This window comes from Lissotriton vulgaris, chromosome 9 (assembly GCF_964263255.1).
Source record: "Lissotriton vulgaris chromosome 9, aLisVul1.2, whole genome shotgun sequence".
NCBI classification, from domain to species: domain Eukaryota; kingdom Metazoa; phylum Chordata; class Amphibia; order Caudata; family Salamandridae; genus Lissotriton; species Lissotriton vulgaris.
In genome coordinates this window covers 575,289,214-575,310,036 of record NC_141697.1, presented here as the reverse complement: position 1 = coordinate 575,310,036, position 20,823 = coordinate 575,289,214, and the positions used below count along the sequence as shown (strand labels likewise).

At 42.9% G+C, this 20,823-nt stretch overlaps 1 protein-coding gene across 1 annotated transcript in view; it reads left to right on the top strand.

Annotated features, from left to right (window-relative positions):
- The first annotated feature begins 223 nt into the window (after nucleotides 1-223).
- The window catches only part of LOC147691858 (integral membrane protein GPR137-like), a 99,087-nt gene continuing 78,487 nt past the window's right edge, over nucleotides 224-20,823 (top strand). Inside the window, exon 1 of the mRNA XM_086938135.1 lies at nucleotides 224-421. The gene's annotated coding sequence lies outside the window, so the exon portion shown is untranslated. The remainder of the gene's footprint in view (nucleotides 422-20,823) is intronic.

The window sequence follows — 20,823 nt, the reverse complement described above, 5'->3', positions numbered from 1 at the left end:
CATCCTGGCCATTATGTCAAGAATTAAACGCTACCGGCTCCAAACTGCTACCCACACACTGTGGTATGGTATGCGGCTTGAACAATGTTTACAGACAGCAGAGACCTCACACAGCCAATCAGCAAATCGAAATGCAATGCAAAGCACTAGGATTGGCTGAGGGGCCGGCAAAGCTCCAATCCTATATCTTCTAAGACGTCACGTGTTTCGCTCACTCCCACATATCTCCTCGAAACGTTCAGCTCTCGGATAGGACGTCAAGCGATCCGGAAGTATTAAAATAACAAATGTTGGCTGTTGAAAGATCAAAATAACATGCGACAGACATTGAGTTGAGTTTGTGGATGGTCCTTGTAAGTACCGCTCATGTTATTCGTGCTTAATATTCTCGCTATCCAGTGGAAAGTGACCGATTTTACAGGTACGTCTAATCCCCGAGAAAAAATTCTGGGAAACTGTAACTTTAAATTCCTCAATACTTTTTTTATTTGTATATTGTGTTTGTACAAATATCGTTAGCCCTGTTAAGTATGTCAGTTCACACTTTCTTTCCGTTATCGCGATCGGAATAATGTTATTTTCGGGTATCCGTTTTATAACTGTTCGCTTCTGCTTGATTTGTTCACATGCGATTTAATTAATTATGATTTGGTTTGCCCATATCAGTAATTTCGTCGAAATGCGTGTTTAGCCTTGTATATGTGATCTCACCTGGACCTGTTTGGGAGTTGTTTGATGGCCTTGATTGAATGCTGTATGTATGACAACCATCAATATTCTGAACAGGTGCACCACCTAGGCCGGGATATTACAGCGCCTGCATTCAACACCTTTTCGAAGAAGTGACACCTGGTGCTTGTCATGAACATAGTTATTTCGCCTGTGGCTGAGTTCCTCCAGTCAGTGATGACCTGCTAGGTGAAATAATCACTTCTCGATATGTGGTAAATCGAAGAACCAACATAAACTGTACCATTTTGAAAATGTCCCAAAATCGTGCTAAAATTGGAAAGAAAAAATTACTCGACTGACCCACGTAAATTGTGGCTCAAGGCGTGGAAGAGGAGTGGTGCTACGAGGAGCTTTAAAATCAAAATCTGATTGTCAATTTACATTTTTATTAACAAAAAATCTGCTGCCAAGAATTTGGGAACAAGGAGATATGTGACAGTAAATGTGTTCTAACTAAATTGGCCACAAAGAGGCTACATTTAAAAACAAGCACTGGCGTTGCCAATAGGTTTCGCCTTTGGAAAGTTGGAGCTATTGGTTTTGTAAATGACATTTTATATTTATATATTGTTATTGACAATGCCAATAACGATATATAAATATAAAATGTCATTTACAAAACCAATAGCTCCAACTTTCCAAATGCGAAACCTATTGGCAACGCCAGTGCTTGTTTTTTATTTACAAGAGACTTAACGAGCGCTGTGCAGGTGAAACCTAAAAAGGAATGATGTCATTACACAACCCTGACTACCTACTTGTTCCATCGGGAATGGAGCACTGCACTCCCCTAACGGCACATATCGGACCCTGGCTGTGATAATCGTGTGAAACTCAAAGATAACACTCAACAAAAAGCTTTCTACACCCACCTTAAACATGGATGACCATGTAATGAAATCAATCTTGTGTATTCATTTGTTTCTGGAAAGATTATTTAGTGACGGGTGGGTTTACTACGCTAGTTGTACACTTTGCAAATCAACTACATTGAAAATATTAAGCACAGTGTACTAATTTAGCTCTCACCAACTTTCCCCAAAGTAGTGACTTTGCCATAAATATAGAGACATTGGTATGTTTAACCCCTGTGACTGAATTTCAGACACTGGACAGAAAACCTGGGCTAACATTCTGGCTTCTACTGTAGGCAAAGGGGTTACAAAGGGGGCCACTTGACATCTATTAATACACACACCATGTTGGCTCCCACCATAAATTGCCTAGAGCAGCCCAAGTTTTTCTTATATGCCATAATATCAAGCAAGGCTTCGGGCCTACCTTTCCAAACAGGTGCATTCGCAGACACATGGTACAAATGTTAAGTTCAAGCAGTCGCAGAAACAAGTTGTCAGTTACTGATTTTGCGTCCTAGGTACTCAGTATAGGTGAACATTCCACCATCGGGAACAGCTTCCCCAAATTCTTGGAAAAACCCAGGCCAGAAGAGTTGCTTCATTGAGACCGTATGCTGAATGCAACCATTAAGATGTTCTGCATGCCGAAACCATGGATAAATCAAATTTTTATTTTGTATAGTGACAACCAACTAGCGCCAGACCAGTGTCTCTTTGCATCCGGAAAGGAGGAACATGCATAAATAAAAATATATGGGTGGAGCTCATTAGTAGTGGAAAGATGGCACACTATTGTAGGAAGGTGTGTCACACACAGAAATGTAAAAGTAACATTTAAAAGTGAAATACCCACCCATTGTATATCCACATACACCACTTGAGAAACAGAGAGGTAACTTGCAATTGCAGCCATATTATGGATCTCTGCCAACAACAGTCTTTAGCCAGTTTTCATCCTAATTAACGCCTGTATAAGGTCTGCCAGAAGGAAAAGCATGCATCTGCCAAATTATTGAGCTGGGCATGAAAGGATTTCCTCGTGTCTTCATCTGTCCTAGTCCTCTTCTCCTTATTGTGGCAGGCAGGTCATGTCATCCCTTTCAACTCAAAAAGGTCCCAACTCCCTGAGGGCCTCCACCATGCAACAGAGGGAGCTTGAAGACAAACTCCAGCTAGAGGCAGCAACATTAAGAACATGTTCTTTCCCTCACAACAGGAACACACTGTACTTGTAATCAAGGATTTTTTTAAATCATATATATTAATGTCTTTATCAGTTTTAAGGTGTAGTTAAACTGTGGTAATGGAACTTGTAAGGCTCACGCATGATTTTGGAATGTGGTGACGGGTATCAAAGGCTAGAAGAACCCATAGATTTGATGTTTGTCCCTCTTCATCCTCAGCAGACACAAATCTTGTACACGGTAGAGGTTTTATTGACTGCAGTTACCTCCCTACAGCTCTACAACACTATGAGCAGTGAAAGAATGACGGCTGCAATGCAAAATATTACAACTTCCTACCCAAAACCTTCTGCCCTCGTAATAAAACCTTTACTGTGACCAGCGTCATTTCACCGTCTCGGAACGTCCCACACGCACCCGTGTGCATCCCCAAGGGTGCAGCATCCACCTTCGTCACTGTGCCACCCCCTCCTCCTTACCATGGGCAACACGAAGCCCTGGTTGTAATCCGTGTGCTCTCCGATCAAGTTCACCCGGCCAGGGGCGGACACTGCGATTTTGGGAGCGGATCCACCAAACGCCTCTACGTACACCTGGCGCGCGGAGGCCAGCAGTGCCCCGGGGTCTGTAGGAGTCCCGGACATGATGCCCACTAGAGACGTTCAGAACTTCGAAGGGACGCGTCTTCGGTGCAGGATTCAGGGCAGGGCTCACTCTGTGCCAGAAATTCTAATTAGACGATTACTATAATTATGTCAGGATTTGGAAATGTCCTCGCTGTAAAGAGAACGCCACTTGGAACCAGGTTTTGTGAAGAGAGCCTTGTACTGGGTGGATTTGTAAAGATAACGTCGCCTTATGCAAGGGTATGAAAAACAACTCCGGCGTGACCTAGGCTAGGGTGTTTTAAAAGAACACCGTGAATTGCAAGATTTGTAACCAAAAATGCTGGATTGCGACACACAGAGTAGCTGTGTCAGCTTAACTTCAAGCACAGCTTCCCTTTGGTTCGGGAGGAGCAAACACAGTACAGCGCTGTTACCGCAGGCTCTGAAAAGAAGACACTCGTGTGTAGCCACATGAGTAAACTGCTACTTTGTCACTCCGCCAGGCGGTGCGAGACTACGCCACAACCACCAGTCATAGGTAAAAGTATCAGCACCCGGACTTTACTTCCGTACCACTTTCTCCTTCTCCTTGTTTGTATGTTCCCACCCAGGATCCTACTCCCGCCCCCTATCTCCTCCCCTCAATTTACTTCTCTTCCGCTTCCTGCGTTCATGGCACTTGGTGACGCAATAAGCTGTGACCTGTCAGATAGAAGTCCTTCTGCGCAAGCGCTCTGAGCCACTGGGCTCCCCCAGTTGAACTGAGGGACTGCTTTCCTATAGGTTTTGAACCTATTGTTTTTTTCTATGGGGGGGGGTTTCCACCACCGCTTTTTGTCGTGAAGAGTTACAGTTAGTTGTCAGAGAGAGCCGAGCCAGAAATCGACCCAGAGCCTAACAGCCAAAACTAGGGTGAGCAACTGGCGGGTGCAAATTCAGGACAGTGAGTATTAAAATTCAGGAAACAATTTTACATAAGTAAATAGAAAACCAACACAAGCATAAGTCACAATAAGTTTATGTTAGGTTGAGACAACCTTGCTAAGCATCTGTTGTGTATGTGTGAGAGAAACTTCTGCGTTTGCATATTTAAAACAAGTCAGGTCCCGGGCCGGCCAGCCAATCACAGCGCGGCCCGGGGAATGACATCACGGGGGTGTGGGGGTGTCCCGGGCCGGCAGCCAATCACAGCGCGGCCCGGGAATGACGTCACGGGGGTGTCCCGGGCCGGCAGCCAATCGCAGCGCGGCCCGGGACAAAGGGGCGGGGCTTAAAAAAAGCACCAGAAACGCCCCCGAATCGCGTTTTCAAGAGACAGCGCGATTGACAGCCTCTGTCTCCCAATGGCTAGCCTCCATTTATGGAGCTAACCAATTGGAAACAGAGGCGGTATGAACATCCCTACTGAAAACAAAAGTTTTCAAACTGGGAGGGGCAAGCCCCTCGCCAGGTCGAAACCTAAAAATCTTATTGGGTTAAACCACCAGCTGCAGAAATGTTTGTTAGCCCAGCAATTTGAGAGGATTATATAGCAGTAAGATAACTCAAGGGGTTTGGTTAACGCAGTTCTGGGAGAGTTCTGTATTTTATACAGTCACAGTTTTGGCTCGTAAAGTAGCACAGAGGGTTAATCTGCCTTCTTCAAAGCACGTCATGTAACATGCAGATCACAGATTTGTATTTTATGTGGAAAGGCACGTGTGCTATTGCATTTGACCCTGCGATAATTTTTTTACTTCTTTTCATACGTTGCAATCTTTTTAATATAGCACAGTGATTTATTTACCCCTGAGTTAAAGTATGGGGTGGAAGCTTTTCTACCGACATTCCAGACAAGTTTATAGGTCATGTAGTGTAAATTGTTAAGTGATATTTCCGGATTTTTCCCCGCTGAATTTCAGGTGCAAATTTGCTCGGAATTCTGCCAACTAAACCATGCATCAACACAGTATGGCGTCACTCTGCATTTCTTATTCCGTTCAATGATCATTGAGCAAGAAATATTGAAAGCACCTGCAGGAATTTGTCAGTCAGCACTCATTAGAAGAACTTATTGCATATCACACTTATTGCAGCTTTAGATACATTGAACATGTTTGGACTGTAGATGCATTGTGTTGTAAGAGCATTATTTAAAAAATAAATTAGCAGTGCAGATTAAAACGACTAATTTTACACTAAACCTAGTTACCCTAGAATTGGAGAAGTAGAATAGGTTTATTATGCATCCTTACATCATATGTCAGTTACAACCATACTGTTTAATCTCCATATCTTGCATGCTTACAATTGAGTATATGCATTTTAAGGTTTGTCCCTTTGATTTAGGTGAAATTCTTTCCCCACCGATGCATACATTAATAATGAATGTCGCTTTTGTGATCTTGGCTGTGAAAGCATGGCTCATATAGTTTTCTGGTTTGCCAAACATTGAATCTGCATGTTTAATGTATGTGCTACCTTCAAGTTGATGATTAGGACTTTACACCTGCAAAAACGCAGTTATTGTGAAATGTTTTTTCTTTTAACTGTCTTACTCATGAGAGTGTTTATTAAATTCATGGGAAGTATTTCACTAACATTACAGTGTGGCAATGTCTAATGTATATGAATATTCAACACTTTTTAATGAGCAGGCTCGTGACTCATGTTTATATATTTTCCGTAGTGATTGCTGAGTCTGGCATGCAGTTATTTTTGTTTCAATTTACGTGGTTTTAATTACCCATCAATAAAGATGTAAACGTCAAGAGCTTGATTAAATCGTTAAGCCTCTGTTGGTGGAATTCAATTCAATTTTATTTAAATATGATTTTGGAACTCCTTAGAGATCCACATATTACAAGGTAACAGACTGGACATATTAAAACGAAACCACATGTAATCAACAGTAATATACAAATTATCAGGCCATTCATCTAGTATAATTCTAAAAAACATTTGAAAAAATTAAAAATTCTGTTACAGAAAATTTCATTTGGGGGACTGAAGATCGCATCTATCAAAGATCTTGCAGATAAAATACCAAACTGAATACATACAGGCTTTACCCACAACCGACGGTGGGCCATTAATGCTGGACAAACTAGCAAGACATGTATAGAGTCTTGGACTGAAATATTACAGAAGTTACATATGTTGGATATACCATGCCATTTGGCCAGCAGCTTATTCAGTGGAAGAAGATCTTGCCTAAGAAGCAGCCAAAAGCGGCGCAAGCCGTGAGGTATATTCCAAGAAATATAAGGTTGTATTTGTCTAATCAAACAAGAGTCAACAGCTTGGGTAATCCCCTTCTTTTGTATAATCAGGTTGCGATCCCTTTCGTAGCTCACTTTCCATGTAGTTGTTTTAATGTGAGCTTTAATTGTTGTGTAGAGAGATCTAAAAGGGTGGCTTCCTCCAGGCCCAAGAGGGTAATGGCCTTCCTATCATTCTTTATAAGAATCGAATACTCTTTTAGGGGACCCATCAACTCATTTTTGATTAAGGATCTTAATGTGGCTGGCTTTCCTTTAATCAAACATATTACCCAGCGGATGACTCCTGCCAGACCCTGTACCCAGCTGCTTCTTAGCCCTAATTCCAAGCGAAGGGCAGCTGTACTGCAGCTATTATTAACCCCTTCGAGGCTATTGACGAGCTGGGCTCGTCATCGCGCTTACCTGTCCTGCGCGGATGACAAGGCCAGCTCGTCACGTAACGCGGTATTTTCGAATTTGCCGCGCACAGCGGGAAAAGCCGCCGCAGCGATGCGGTTAACCGAGGTTAAGCTTCTCAGGAGGGAACCCTCGACAGTGTCCAAAAAGCCCCATTCGACTGAGTCGATAAGTTCTATGCCGTAAAGCAAAGTTGGGGGAACTTTTGCCCGGAAAGCCTCCAGCAGATATCCAAAATGTCTTTTACCAGTCGATTTGTATAATGCTCTTAACCCATTTCCCTGCGACTTTGCCTTGTGGGAGCTGTTTTCAATATGGGATTTGTTGCTCAGGTTGCTGTTAACTACCTTGCCCAAAAATACGTATGATTTCACTCTTTCTAATTTCTGACCTCCCAGCTCCCAGCTGAAGTTTTCTAACTTTAGTTTTTTTCTCCCCTCCATACACATTACCTTACTTTTTGAAATATTTATTTTCAAAAAATGGTCTTCGGAGAATGCGTATAATGATTGCAGACGATTATTAAGGCCTTTTGGGGTAAGGTCTAAGATCAATATATCGTCCGCATACATTAAACAGGAAATATATGTGTCTCCCAAGCGTGGGGCAATGCCTTCACATGCAGAAATGGTAAAGGGAAGATCACTAACGTAAAGGGAAAACAAGAGGGGGGCTAAAAGACAGCCCTGCTTGAGGCCATTTGCCGATGGAATAAGCTGGGATAAGCCTCTTTCTCCCCCCAATAGCACTCTGCACCACGTGTTATCGTGTAAGTCTTGTACCAAACCTAAGAGTCTATGAGGCATTCCCAGAGCATGAAGCTTTCTCCACAGTAATTGACGATCGACCTTATCAAAGGCCGTGGAAAAATCTATGAATGCCACGTAGACTCTCCCCTTTCTGGCTCCAATGTATTTGTCGGTTATTACCTGAAGGGCTGTCAGGTTGTCCAAGGTACCGTGATTTTTTCTAAAGCCAGTCTGCTCAAGTGGAAGAATATCCGAGTGCTCCACCCAGACATTTATCCGCTTGAGCAGACATCTTGTGAAAACTTTGCCGATTGCATCCAGTAATGCAATCTGGCGATAATTCTGAGGGGCTAGGCGATCACCTTTTTTAAACAACGGTACCAGGATACTTCCCTTCCAGGAGGGTAAAACCTTACCTCTTAATAAACAAATATTAAAGACTGGACAGAGTAACATGCTCCATTTAGCCCTGTTCTGTTTTAGTACGTTAATGGGCAATTCATCCGGGCCCATGGCCCCGGAGTGCCGCATTTCTCCGATAGCTAAATCTATGTCCTTTTCTGTAAATGGTTCTAAAGGCACACTCATTTCTTTTGGCCATACTTGAGTGTCCACCATGTTGTTACTTGCATAGAGATTAGAAACAAAATCCCTCCATATTTGTTCCTCAATAGCAATAGGTGAGGGGCTTGTTCTCAGTCCACACCCCTCACCTATGAGGGACCAAGATTGCCTCATTTCCCCGTTGATAGCAGCTTCTCTTATTTTTACCCAGATGGCATCCTCTTTTTCCTTGCGTAATATGGCTAATAGCCTTCTCCTTTTCCTTTTTAGCTTAGTTATTTTTTGTGCTGTACCAGCGGATCTATTTATGTATTGGGCCCTTACTAATTTATTAATTTCTGTATTTAGCAGTCTCAAAGGGCTGGGGGATATTCTAATGGGCTTTTTCTTGTTAAGTTTTTTTGTCCCTGCTACCACTGTCTTCATGAAGAGGCAGAAATTTTCAATTTCGGAGCCATTCCAGGAAGGAAGCTCAGATATTGCTGTATCTAGCATTACTTCCAAATTTCGATGCGCCCTTGCATTCCAGTAGCACCTACCTGATTTAGAGCTGAAATTTGGTCATTATTTAGCGACCATTGATCACATCTTGGAGGCTTTACATTCATCGAGATGGAAAGGATTTTGTGATCGCTTAGCGGAGTGTCAATAATATTGAGGTCCTTCAACAACTCAAATGAGTGGGTCCCCATTATTACATAATCTAAAATCGATTCCCCTCGATAGGATTTATGCGTGAAATTAGCCGGGGAATCCGAGGGGAGTCTCCCATTTGCAATAATCCCGTCCATTTCTGCCAACTCATTTAATAATATTTTACCACGTTTATTTGATTTTATGTTTTCAGGAAACACTGCCCGGGGAATATGGAGAGTTTCTTCTCTATATTTATCGCAGAATAAATTTATGCTTAAATTGGAAATCTTGCAATTCAGGTCCCCGACTAAAATTATAACTGTCATCGGGTCTTTCTCCCTAATACTCTGGATATGCAAGAAAACCCTTTTTAGTGTTACATTAAAACCAGCTTCTGGTGGTATATAGGCATTAATCAGGACCAAACGATTATCAGTTTTTGGGTTATCTGATCTAAATAAGGTTACTACTTGGAACAGTTTACTGGGGTCCATATAGTGCCCATAATTCCAATTTATTCTGTTTGATAAAAGGCAGGCTATCCCCCCACTGGCATGCCCTTTTTTGTTCAAAGTGGCGCTGCCTTCCAAAACATAATAGTCTTTCCCTATTTGGATTTTATCGGGGCACCATGTCTCCTGGAGGCATATTATATTTGCCTCCAGGGACAAGAGGAAAGCCGTTTTCTCCGGACTGTTTTTTAGACCCGCTGCATTCCAGGATATTATAGATAGTTTTTTGCTAAAGATGCAGATTATTTGGTTGTTTATTTAAGGATTTTTCTGCCAGAACTCTTGGAAGCCAATTCCATTGGACACTTTCGTCTCCAATATCTGGTTGGTAAGACAACAGGGGAGGGGTGGGATAGGACACCAAACGGGAATCCTTAGACTTACATATTTTTAACTCTGTAAGTTCTCCCACCTTGTTTATACTACCTGTTGCTGCTTGCAACAGAGAAAATGGGGGCAACTTGGAGTTTTTAGATTTAAGGACATTGATTTGTCTAGTATGCCCCAACACCGGGATTACATCTATCCCTCTGCTCTGCAGGTCTTCTGAGCGTTGCAGAATTAGATTGGCTACTAACTTAGAGTAGAACTTCACCCTAGTTATCATCCCCGCCTCTGATTGTAGTATTTGTACTATATCCAGATCGGCTGATTGTATTAATTTCAAGTTGGCAGATTCTTGAAAATATTTAAGTAAGAGGGATCTATTCAAAATGCATTCGGTGTCAAAAAGGGGAGAGAATTCTACCCATACTGTATCTATGCATTTCTCTTTGGACTCTTCTAGCGTGATGCCTCTTGTTACTGCTCCCGAGAAGGATGTTGCTAGAGGGTTGAGTATTGGGACTACTTTGGCGGAGGGGGTTATGATCCTGTCCTGGGAATAGAGGATTTTTGGACCCTATTGTATCCCTATTAATGGAAACTTGTTGAGAGAGGATATTTGTATCAACTGTTGATGGAGGGGGAAGAGGGGAGGTAAATAGTATTACTGGGGTGTTTGAAGGCGGGGGAGCAGTGTTTACCTTAATGATCTCATTTTCAGGGTTATTTTCCTTTTCAGCTGCCACCTGAGTTTGATATACCTCATTATATACAGGTGAGTTAAGATGTTTTCTAAAGAGGATTTTCCTCCGCCTATTTTTTTCTATCCGTCTCAAAAGTTTCCTTTTGTTTTTTCCATTCTTTTTTAATTCCCTCTGAATTCCCTTTGTTACCCTTCTCTTCCGGAGCAGCGTCCGCCTCTCTATCTCCATCTCCCTGTTGCTTCTTAAAGATTGGGAAAAGGTCGTTCCCGGATTTCAGAGGGAGTTCTCCGCAAGATTTGATTTCTGAGTCATTAACTGAAGGGCGGATTAGGGTGGGGGATGGCTGAGAGACACTTATTTTCCCATCTTCATGTACTTCATTAGATGTATTGTTGACTATCGATAACTGATCTTTTATTTCTGCCCCACTTAGTACTAAGGAAGGGAAGGACTGCTCCTTTTGGGTTAAGTCCTTCTCTTTTTGAGTGTCCAATAAAACTTTCAGAATTTGGGTCACTGTATCTAGTACGCAGTCTGAGCCCCCCACAAATTTTTCCAGTAGTTGTAAAATGGACGACAATAAGTGTTCTAATATTTGGAGGGAATCAGAAATGGGTTTGTCTGTCCCCTGACATTGTAGTGCATTTATCCCAGTCAGATTTAGGTTGGGACTAATGGAAAAATTTGAGTGTGAGGACTTAGAAGGGGTACTACTGTATAGCTGCAAGCCAGCGTGGGTCGATGTTACCGGGGTTTTTAGGTCTATTTCAGCTTTGACCAGGTCATTCTCTAAGTATCTTTGACATAGGTCTTTATCTAGCACCATTGGGGACAGACCATTATTAAAAGAAACTTATGTTGGGGATATATTTACTGTATGATGGGCATCTACTAGTGAAATTTTCCCTATATGCAGGTTATCATATTCTACGTCTTTCTTAGTTTTTATAGTTACTTCTGGCACTAATATGATATTATTTTTCATTGTGGAAAATAGGGGGGGAGAGAAATCACTCTCAGAGGTAGGAGGAACTACTTTTGTTACCACTGAACTATTATCCACAGCTTCCTTTCTATTTTCAGGCATCTCACTTGAAGTATTGGGTAATATATCTAAGTGAATGGCTCTTGAATCCTTAATATCCTCTGGTTTATTGTCCGCCATTGTAGCTTTATTCTTACCCTTTTCCCAAAGATTAAAAAGCTGACCAGTGCTTTTCAGATTAGTAGCCTGACCAAGCTTATTTCAAAGGGGATTCGATCTGGTTTTTGAGCTTGATCTTCCTACCAATATTCTCCCGGACCTTAATTTTTTTGTCATCATTCAAATCAGACAATAGCAGCGGAAATGCAAAGACAAAATGGTAAAAGAGGTTACTAATTGGTGAGCCTAAGCTGAAGTACTTGATAGTTTTCGCTGATGTTTAAGATAGGTGAACTAAATCTAAAACTAACAAACGGAGTCTACAAATCCTAAGCGGTTGACATATACCTTCTGTTACAATTCTCATATACGGCAGGGAGGACACGAGGCAGGTAGTCTGATCAAACAACTTATGATTAAACAATTGTTAGAGGACTGGCCTAGCCTAGCCTTCTCGTGCCTCTGAGGGCCTCAGAGGGCCCGCCCTTGTCCCGGGCTTCTCCCGGGCGCTTCCCGCGCGCTCCCGCGCAGCGGGTGTGTGTCTCGTATAATATTGACAGGGAGGTGATGGGGGCGAGGCCACCAGGGAGAGCGTCACCAGGTGATTCAGGTGATTGGAGCTGCAGGGACTCTTGGGAGTTCGAGTCCTGCACTCAGCACGCTCGCAGCCCTGTGGTGGTAATGCCTTCTGCACTTTTTTGGCCAGACAACAGCACAGTGGCGCGAAGCGGGACCCGCGGAGCGGGTCCGGCAAGCAGTAGCGTCTCTCTATGCTCCAGCCAGTTCACGATGCAAAGGAAGCCTCCAGTCGCCTCCAACGCCGAGAGTCCGATCAACAAACAACAGGTATTTGGTGGAAAAAAAAACATCTATTCACCAAACCTGAGAAGATTATATTTTGTCCTGAAAATTGTGCTAATTTCCTCATAAAATAACATGGTTTTGTTTGGAGGAAGTCAGTTTAGCCAACATTGTTTGTTTGACAGCTAAACGTGTTCCTTTGATCAGTTAATCCCGTGTGTGGGAACAAAAGGAATGCTTTTCAAAATATATTTAACGTTGAAATTTGAGCGGTAACTCCTGCTGGTTGAAGGCTTGATGCCGAGGTTGCATTGAAGTCAGTGGCCAGTTGCTACTACTGTGTTTGTGTCTTGAATCATATGAATGAACACGAAGGAAACTGCATCTGGTCCCCGTCAAGCTGCACAGCCATGACTGCCACAAATTAATCGGATTTCTATTTATCTCTTCTTTTATAATCACAATTTCTACATGACTTCTCTCTATTCACCTTTTCTGTGTTCATCAATTTATTTTATCCATTCTTATACTTATTCATCATAAAGCTAGCAAAGGTTTGAAACAGCTAAGGCAGTTACTATTGCGAAGATTAGAGGTGCAGTGGCACATTATGGGAAATTCGAGAGATATATAATAATGCGGTAAAAACCTGGTGGAATTGAGTCATGCCATTTCATTTAAAAACAGATGAACATATGTCACGGTAAGCGTGCTGACATTACCGCTGTGTGAGTGTTTCAAGAAAGAGTATTATGGATGAACATGAGGTCATGAGTACTTCAGGTTGATGGGATTGTAGGATTTTGAGATACAGCATGGCTTGGAGGGTACGGGTGCTTATAACGGGTTATGGTTTATGTAAATGATTGTTTCAGCTGAATAACTGTAGAAATCTTGTAATGTCTCTCTGTTTTAATAATTGAGAGGTTAAATGATGTTTCAAATTTAATCATTGTTACTGAAGCAACATAACCAAGCCGATGCTTGTTTATGAATTTGTTTGTGTTTTAGATACACCTGACGAAGGGTTCATTCTCAAAATGATTTTAATAAAAACGTGACATATGGAAACATTTAATCCTCCTTTGTTTTTGCTGTACAATGATGAATAAGTATAATGGGTAAAATGAATTGATGAACACCAGAAAAAGCGAAAAGAGAGAAGTCATGTAGAAATTGTGGATATAAAAGAAGAGATGTATAGAAATTCGATTCATTGTATTCATAGTGGCAGTCATGGCTGTGCAGCTTGACGGGGACCAGATGGGGTTTCCTTCGTGTTTATTCTACATTGCAGCGCAAGTGGGCGGAGCAAGCGAGCACGCCAATATGGATTCGAAAGAATTTAAGAGTGAATTTGTAGTATAGTAAAACATGGAATACAAGGTGTGCGTCCCGCCACTACTAATGTACATTATTGAGTCATATGAAGGCATTTCATCAGCTATGCTGATTAAGGTTTTTATGATGTTCTCATTTCTGCTGTATGTGCTCTGAGCACAGTATTGGTTTTCTGTTTGAATCAATGATGCCTGTGTAACTTGGGCAGTAGCACTGCCGAATAACCCTGTGCAGCACTGCTCCATGACCTGAGATCATGGCCTGAGATTGTGAGTCTTGCATAGCGTTTAATTTTTCTACCCTGCCTTTTTCAAGTTGATCCACAGTTTCAAGATGTAACGGAGACCCTGGTTGGGAGGGACAAGATGGAACTAGTAAGGGAAGTGGAATCTAGAAATGAGGAAAGATACTGTATACAGCTTAAAAAATGATCGGCAGTGCGAAATTGCATGCCAATATTCGTTTTGGACTGTTGGTAATACCTGCAGCATTTAAGCCACTTCCAAGATCAATACTACTTTCTTGAGAGCGGAAACTTCGAATTGCCAACAAACATTGCTGATGCATAGCCTTTTGCACCAGTTTACAATTCTGATTATTAAGCAGCTAGCAAAGAAGTTGCACAGGTAACAAGCAGCTCTTTGAACGAAGAGAGGACTTGAAAGCTAGAAGGATAGGAGTATTCAGGCAATGATGTTCCACCAGGACCTCCTGGCATGTACAGGATACCTTCCAAGCAACGTACATAAGCGAGCAGCAGATCAGTTTACTAAAGCTACACTGGCTAGCGTGCAAGAGATATGTGCAGCCTAGATCTTTCCTGAAAAAGCAGAAGGGTGTGCCTTGGTAGGATCTGGACTTCAACAATACACAGTTCAGGTGTTTGTATGGAATTTTTAGCCTGGTTCCTGAAATATTCTTACTCGCTTTGTGATCCCTCTAATTTGCCCCTCAGGGTCATTCTTCCTTGCACATTTTGTATAAGGCGAAGTCCAAGAGGAAAGAAGTGAACAGAAATGTCCCCTCCTACCTAGGTCCTCTGTCCATTAGAAGTGCTGTTTTAAAAATGTTTGGAATGCATACTCCTTCCTGTAGCCAGTCTAAGCATGCCAGAGCACCTTTAAGCTGACTGGTCCTTCCGTAATTCATTAGTCACTGATCACAACCTAGGTAATCCATCTCTAAGGTTCACCACTGGACTCGGTGTCACAAGCTGGGTAGTTAGAACATTTAAAAGCTAGCCATTACATCCCACAGAAAGGGCTGAATAGAAATATGTGAGGCAAACAGAAGAGACCTCTGTAGTAAATTTTCAATATGAAATTCTGATAACCTTTAAAGTGCTTTGCAAATTGGAGCTATAAATTGTCGTTGCTCATCCTAAGATAAAACTAATAGAGAACACTTTTAAGTCTCACTTACCGGACAATGCAAGCTGTCTGGCTGCAAAAGGCCTGTGAACTTAAAGTGGGCTTAAATCTCGCCCATTGGTTACCATTGGTTGGCCTTATTGTCACTCTTATTTGCTTACATCTTATTTTGTGGCTTGTCTTTCTCTTCTTGTGTTTTTCCTTACCTTGGTGCATAGCCCCTTTACGACCTGTATAGTCTCTAATCTAACTGATGTACTTAGTGGCATGGTAGACTAGGGGCGAAAGTACTACCCATCGATTTTCCATGTACCTGCAGGGAAATGGTTCCTTCAAATTAGAAAAGATTATTTTTGAAGGCTGTTTGTATACACTTCAGGAAGAATTGTCTTGATGTAGTATAAGCCCAGTCAAAAGATAAAAGGAAGTCCTCTATGACCTGTAGCTCTCCTTTGGGGGAAGGCTAGTATATAGACTTTCCACATCCAATCTGTAATGAAAGACTTCTGCTGGATCTTTTGGATCTCTCGATCTGTAGGAGATCCTTGGTATCCCGCATGTAAGAGCCATATGGAAAAGGAAGTAGTCACTAAATTTAGACAGTGGCTCCAGTAAGTATTTTATGTCTGAAGCATTTGGGCAGCTTAGTGTTGGTGTTTTATTCTTATGGATCTTCAGAAGAGTATAGAAGCTGAGAATGATGGGATGATCTGCCATAAAAAATTCCCACATCAGTCTCCGAAGATCCACATGTTCATCTTCGCCTCCTCGACCATTATGTTAATTGTTTTCGTCAGTGCTACTGTGGGGTCAGTTTTCAATCTCCTATCCCCATAATCCAGGCTACTGGAATTATGTGATTCTGCGGCTGCAGCTTTTTTCGCATCATTCTGGATTTGCCACATAATCCATCTTCTGCTGCATAATCTGCAGATGATTACAAGAAAAAAGTTCTAGCTCAAATGGATCAAAAGTAAATAAAAAATAGTGGCAACGTGTTTGCCCACAATGGAAGGACCTTCGCAGCAGTTAGCTGGGAATCTTAGTTGCTTAGTTATGCATTTGATTGTTAAACTGGTAGCAATGAGATAATCTTTGCTTTGAGAGTATTACCATGTATACAAATGATAAAAGAATGAAGTAATACTATCAAAAACATACCACATTATGCAGCATAATTTGCCTTTTCTTGCTGCATAGTTTGGTGCTCCTTTGTGCATAAATCTAGTGGCCCCGCCTTTAATAGTTTGTTTGCACAACCACTGCTCCACCCTTATCAGTGGGTTTTATAATTATGTTGCCATCTTTACTCAGTCTGTCCAAACCATTTTCACCTTCTTACTCGTTGTCAAATCAGTCTCTTCAATCGTCTTCGTCATTGCTTGTGACGATTTCAGTTGGTACCATATTGCTAGGGGAGTAAAGATGGATTTCTTCCTTAACCCTGAGTCAGTGTCTGCACTCTAATTCTTTTTGTTGCAACAAAAGGCTTTCAATTTGATCTTTCTAAAGAAGTCACCAATTCATAACGTAAAGGAAACCTGTCAAGATTAGGTGTGCGGATGAATCCTAGTCCCTTGTTCAATACTCCTTTATTTCTGTTAGCACCCTGTCTGAAAGGTTAACCACTAATTTGCTGAGCTAGTGCCCGGTTTCATTTCCTTGAGCCTACTCCTGGGCTGGCTCGTGACATAGTGTCCTCCCACTGTACTCTCTGTTCCTGTTTTTGTTCCCCCTGTGTCGTCTCTGGCCTGATCTTAAAAAAAACCTAGTCTGTGGCATCTGGTAACCCATGCTAAACTGAGGAGGTGTGGAGCAGGGGTATGGGCGGACCGGAGTAACAGGCGGGGAGGCCAGATGAAGTGCGCTATGATCAGCAAGGTTTTATTAAGAGTACAGAAATATTGTCCTTGAAGAACAAGTGCTGTGTGGTGAGTCCCGGGTGGATATGCAGGGCTGGGGTCGTCTGGATGAGGGTCTGGCGATGTGGGGTCGTCTGGATGAGATCTGCTGATGGGCCGAGGTCGTCTTGTCCAGGGAGAGGCTCCGGTGTTCCTCGGAGGTATACAGGGGAGAGAAAAGTACAAGGCGATTAGTCCTGGGCGAAAAGGACTTTGGAGTACTGCCACCTACACCGGGGAGTGAGGGAGTTGAAAATGAACGTGAGGAAGGGACGGTAGGGTAGGTTGGGAAAGGGAAGGCAAGAGATGGAACGGGAAGAGGGTGTTGCGTGTGGGGGAATGGTGCTCAGGTCTTTTATACAGTGCCAGTGATAGGATTATATATATATATTTTATTTATAAAGTTTTATATAGCGCAAACTTGATCCCGAAGGATATCAGAGCGCTTTACAATTTGAGGCAAAGGTAACAAATCAGAACATTAGTCTAACATGGGGAATCTAACATACACCTGGGTGAACAAAGTATGTGCTAGACGATGGAGCACAATGACTCAAGGGGAGCAAAACTCAACAATCATGTACAGGAACAACCAAAACCAAAAACAATGATCATATACAAGAACACCAATTGACACCATACCTCTTTGTTTCATCAAATTGGCAAATTGGTGTTTGAGCATGGTAGACAGCACACATCTGGGTGCATGCAGCAAAGTTGATTTACATCAATGGCTTTTGTTTCCAGTGAAAATAATTCCAGCTTTTAATGTCATATGCCTATACAGTGATTCAGTGATCGTGCGGTCCTATATACACTATATTACAACTAACTACAAGGGAAACATGGAGAAAGGTTAAAGTGTACTCACGTGCCCCGCCGCAACTCTCCTGCGAGTTGAGGCCACTCTCCAGCCACCTCCTGAGGTCGCCACCAATCTTCGGACCAGACGTCCTCGTCCTCGTCCCGGCTCTTCCGCTCCGCTCACTGGTACTGGTTCTTCGCTTGCTGCTGCCTCCTGCCACGAGTCCGCTGCTTGGAACGCCTCTCCTTCCGTGCCGCCGGCTTTTATGTGTTCCGGGCAGGTATCTGGGTAAGCACTTCCGGGGTCAATGGCGGTCATTTCCGGTCCTTCGAATGTCGCCTCACTTCCGGGGTCAGGGGAGTTTGCTTCCGGTCTTTCGCGCTCTGCTGTTGCTGCCGGTTCCTGTAGGGTAAAAGAGAGAGGAGGAGTCCTGGTTGATAGGGACGCTGCATGACCGGTCTCGGAGGTCAGGGAGCCCACACTCTGACGGCGTCCCGGGGAGGTCAGGGCTGCTTCTTCACATCAGGGTACGCCTTTTGCCACCGGAAATAGGAGTGGGGATGAGGAAAGTGAAGGGGGCCTTGAAAGAAAGATTAGAAACCCAGTGAAATGAATTGATGGGGTCGCCCAGATAGCCTCTCTGTTTTCTTCCTACTCTGTTTTTCTAATCTTCCCCACTACGTGAACCACCTCGCTCACAGGACCTGATATCAACTGGGGATATATCATCTCCCCGGCTCGACGTTCTGCTCCCATAATCCTCTCCTGAGGAAGGATAGACTCTTTCGTGGGCAAACTTTTAAAATCTTTCCAAAGTTTCTGTACTACCTTTTGGGCGAGTTATTCCTTATAACCATCATTCCCCTATGGATTTTATCAAGCATTTTTTTAAACTGTAGTTTGTACACAACTTAAGGTTGTTCTTTCTCATCTGAATTTTTACTTGAAGAGCGTCTGATGATCTTTTGGTGGTTTTTAAAATTGGGATAAGCCGGTTGCGTGTACATGACCACGTTATTTATGACCGTTCCATACTGAAGACTGGACATTTAAAAATATTCTGGGTTCACTATTTACAGTAAGACCACTGTGCTGAATTGGCCTTTAAGTATTCTGTCATGATTGTATCATGTAAAAGGATTTTAATCTGATCACGTTTAAGGTCACTCTAAGCATCCCAATCTACAGCCTTCTCAAATGCCTCTCGTATGGTGGTGTCCTTAAGAAGAGGCGACCCAGAAAAAATGAGGATCACGTCTTCCTCCGAAAATGTCTGGCCTAAGTTTTTAGCCATTTCAAAACAATTTGAATGTGTCAATTGAGGGACTCTTTAATGGAGCCAATTTGGTGATCTTTCGGGACATTGCAGGATAAGGGTATTTCTTTATTTCTTCTGGGTACAGGGTGGAGGCAAACGGTCACTCCCCCCACCTTTTCATGAATATATATTTCCTACTCTGATGGTTACATTTCAAAACTCTCCCACATCTGCCCACTGTTCTAAACAATGTCCTCCAGGAGGGAGGGAGAAACCTCCTATGGGCTAACCGAACCTTGGCTTAGTGATAATCATACCAACAGAGAGGTCTGACCCTAACAAAACTCATTAAATACCTATTACTGACCCCTTAGGTAGGGATGAAAAAAGTTTTTTCCTTTTTATATATGGACCCTCAACCTAATCAAGTAGCATGCTTCATCATCTGGTCCACACCCAGTGTGGGCTCAAACCCACTCAAGAAGGGAGCACTGAATCAAGTCCAGTGACCTGTAGTGACCGTCTCATTTGCAGCAATATTATAACAAGCATTGAAAATGCAATAGGTCTCACATTAGGAAAGTTTGAGCGATTGGTATTGTAAATGACACTTTTTTTTATTTGTGTTGGTTTTGAAAATAGCAAAATTAATAGCTTTGTCAGTTACAATGTCAATAGTTTCAACTTTCGCAAATGTGACACCTATAGCATTTGTAATGCAATGTGTGTTGTATTTACGTGACTTAGATGTATTGATATTACAAATAACAATGGCTTTTAATTTTGTAAATAATTAATACTTAAATAAAAGTTATTGTAATTTATAATGGCAATACCTTAAACGTTTGTAAATAACTTTTGTGAAGATTATGTTCAGTGTATTTTATTGTGACAAATCCAAGAACATTGCATTTGCCCCTCACACACACACAGCCACACACACACACACACACACACACACACACATATAGATGTGGTGGTGGTGGATCTGGGGGATGTGGTGGTGGTGGATGTGGTGGTGGTGGATGCGGTGTTGGTGGATGCGGTGTTGGTGGATGGGGTGTTGGTGGATGCGGTGGTGGTGGATGCGGTGGTGGTGGATGCGGTGGTGGTGGATGCGGTGGTGGTGGATGTGGTGGTGGTGGATGTGGTGGTGGTGGATGTGTTGGATGTGGTGGTGGGTGTGGTGGTGTATGTGGTGGATGCGGTGGTGTTGGTGGATGCGGTGGTGTTGGTGGATGCGGTGGTGTTGGTGGATGCGGTGGTGGTGGTGGATGCGGTGGTGGATGTGGTGGTGGTGGATGCGGTGGTGGATGCAGTGGTGGTGGATGGGGTGGTGGTGGTGGATGGGGTGGTGGATGTAGTGGTGGTGGGTGTTGTTAAAGTGTTGGTGGATGTGGTGGTGGTGGATGCGGTGGTGAATGTGGTGTTGGTGGTGGATCTGGTGGTGGATGTATTGGTGGTGGAAGTGGTGGTGGACGTGTTAGATGTGGTGGTGGATGTGGTGGTGGTGGATGTGGTGGATGTGGTGGTGGATGTGGTGGTGGTGGTGGATGTGGTGGTGGTGGATGTGGTGGAGGATGTGGTGGAGGATGTGGAGGTGATGGTGGAGGTGATGGTGGAGGTGATGGTGGATGTGGTGGTGGATGTGGTGGTGGATGTGGTGGTGGATGT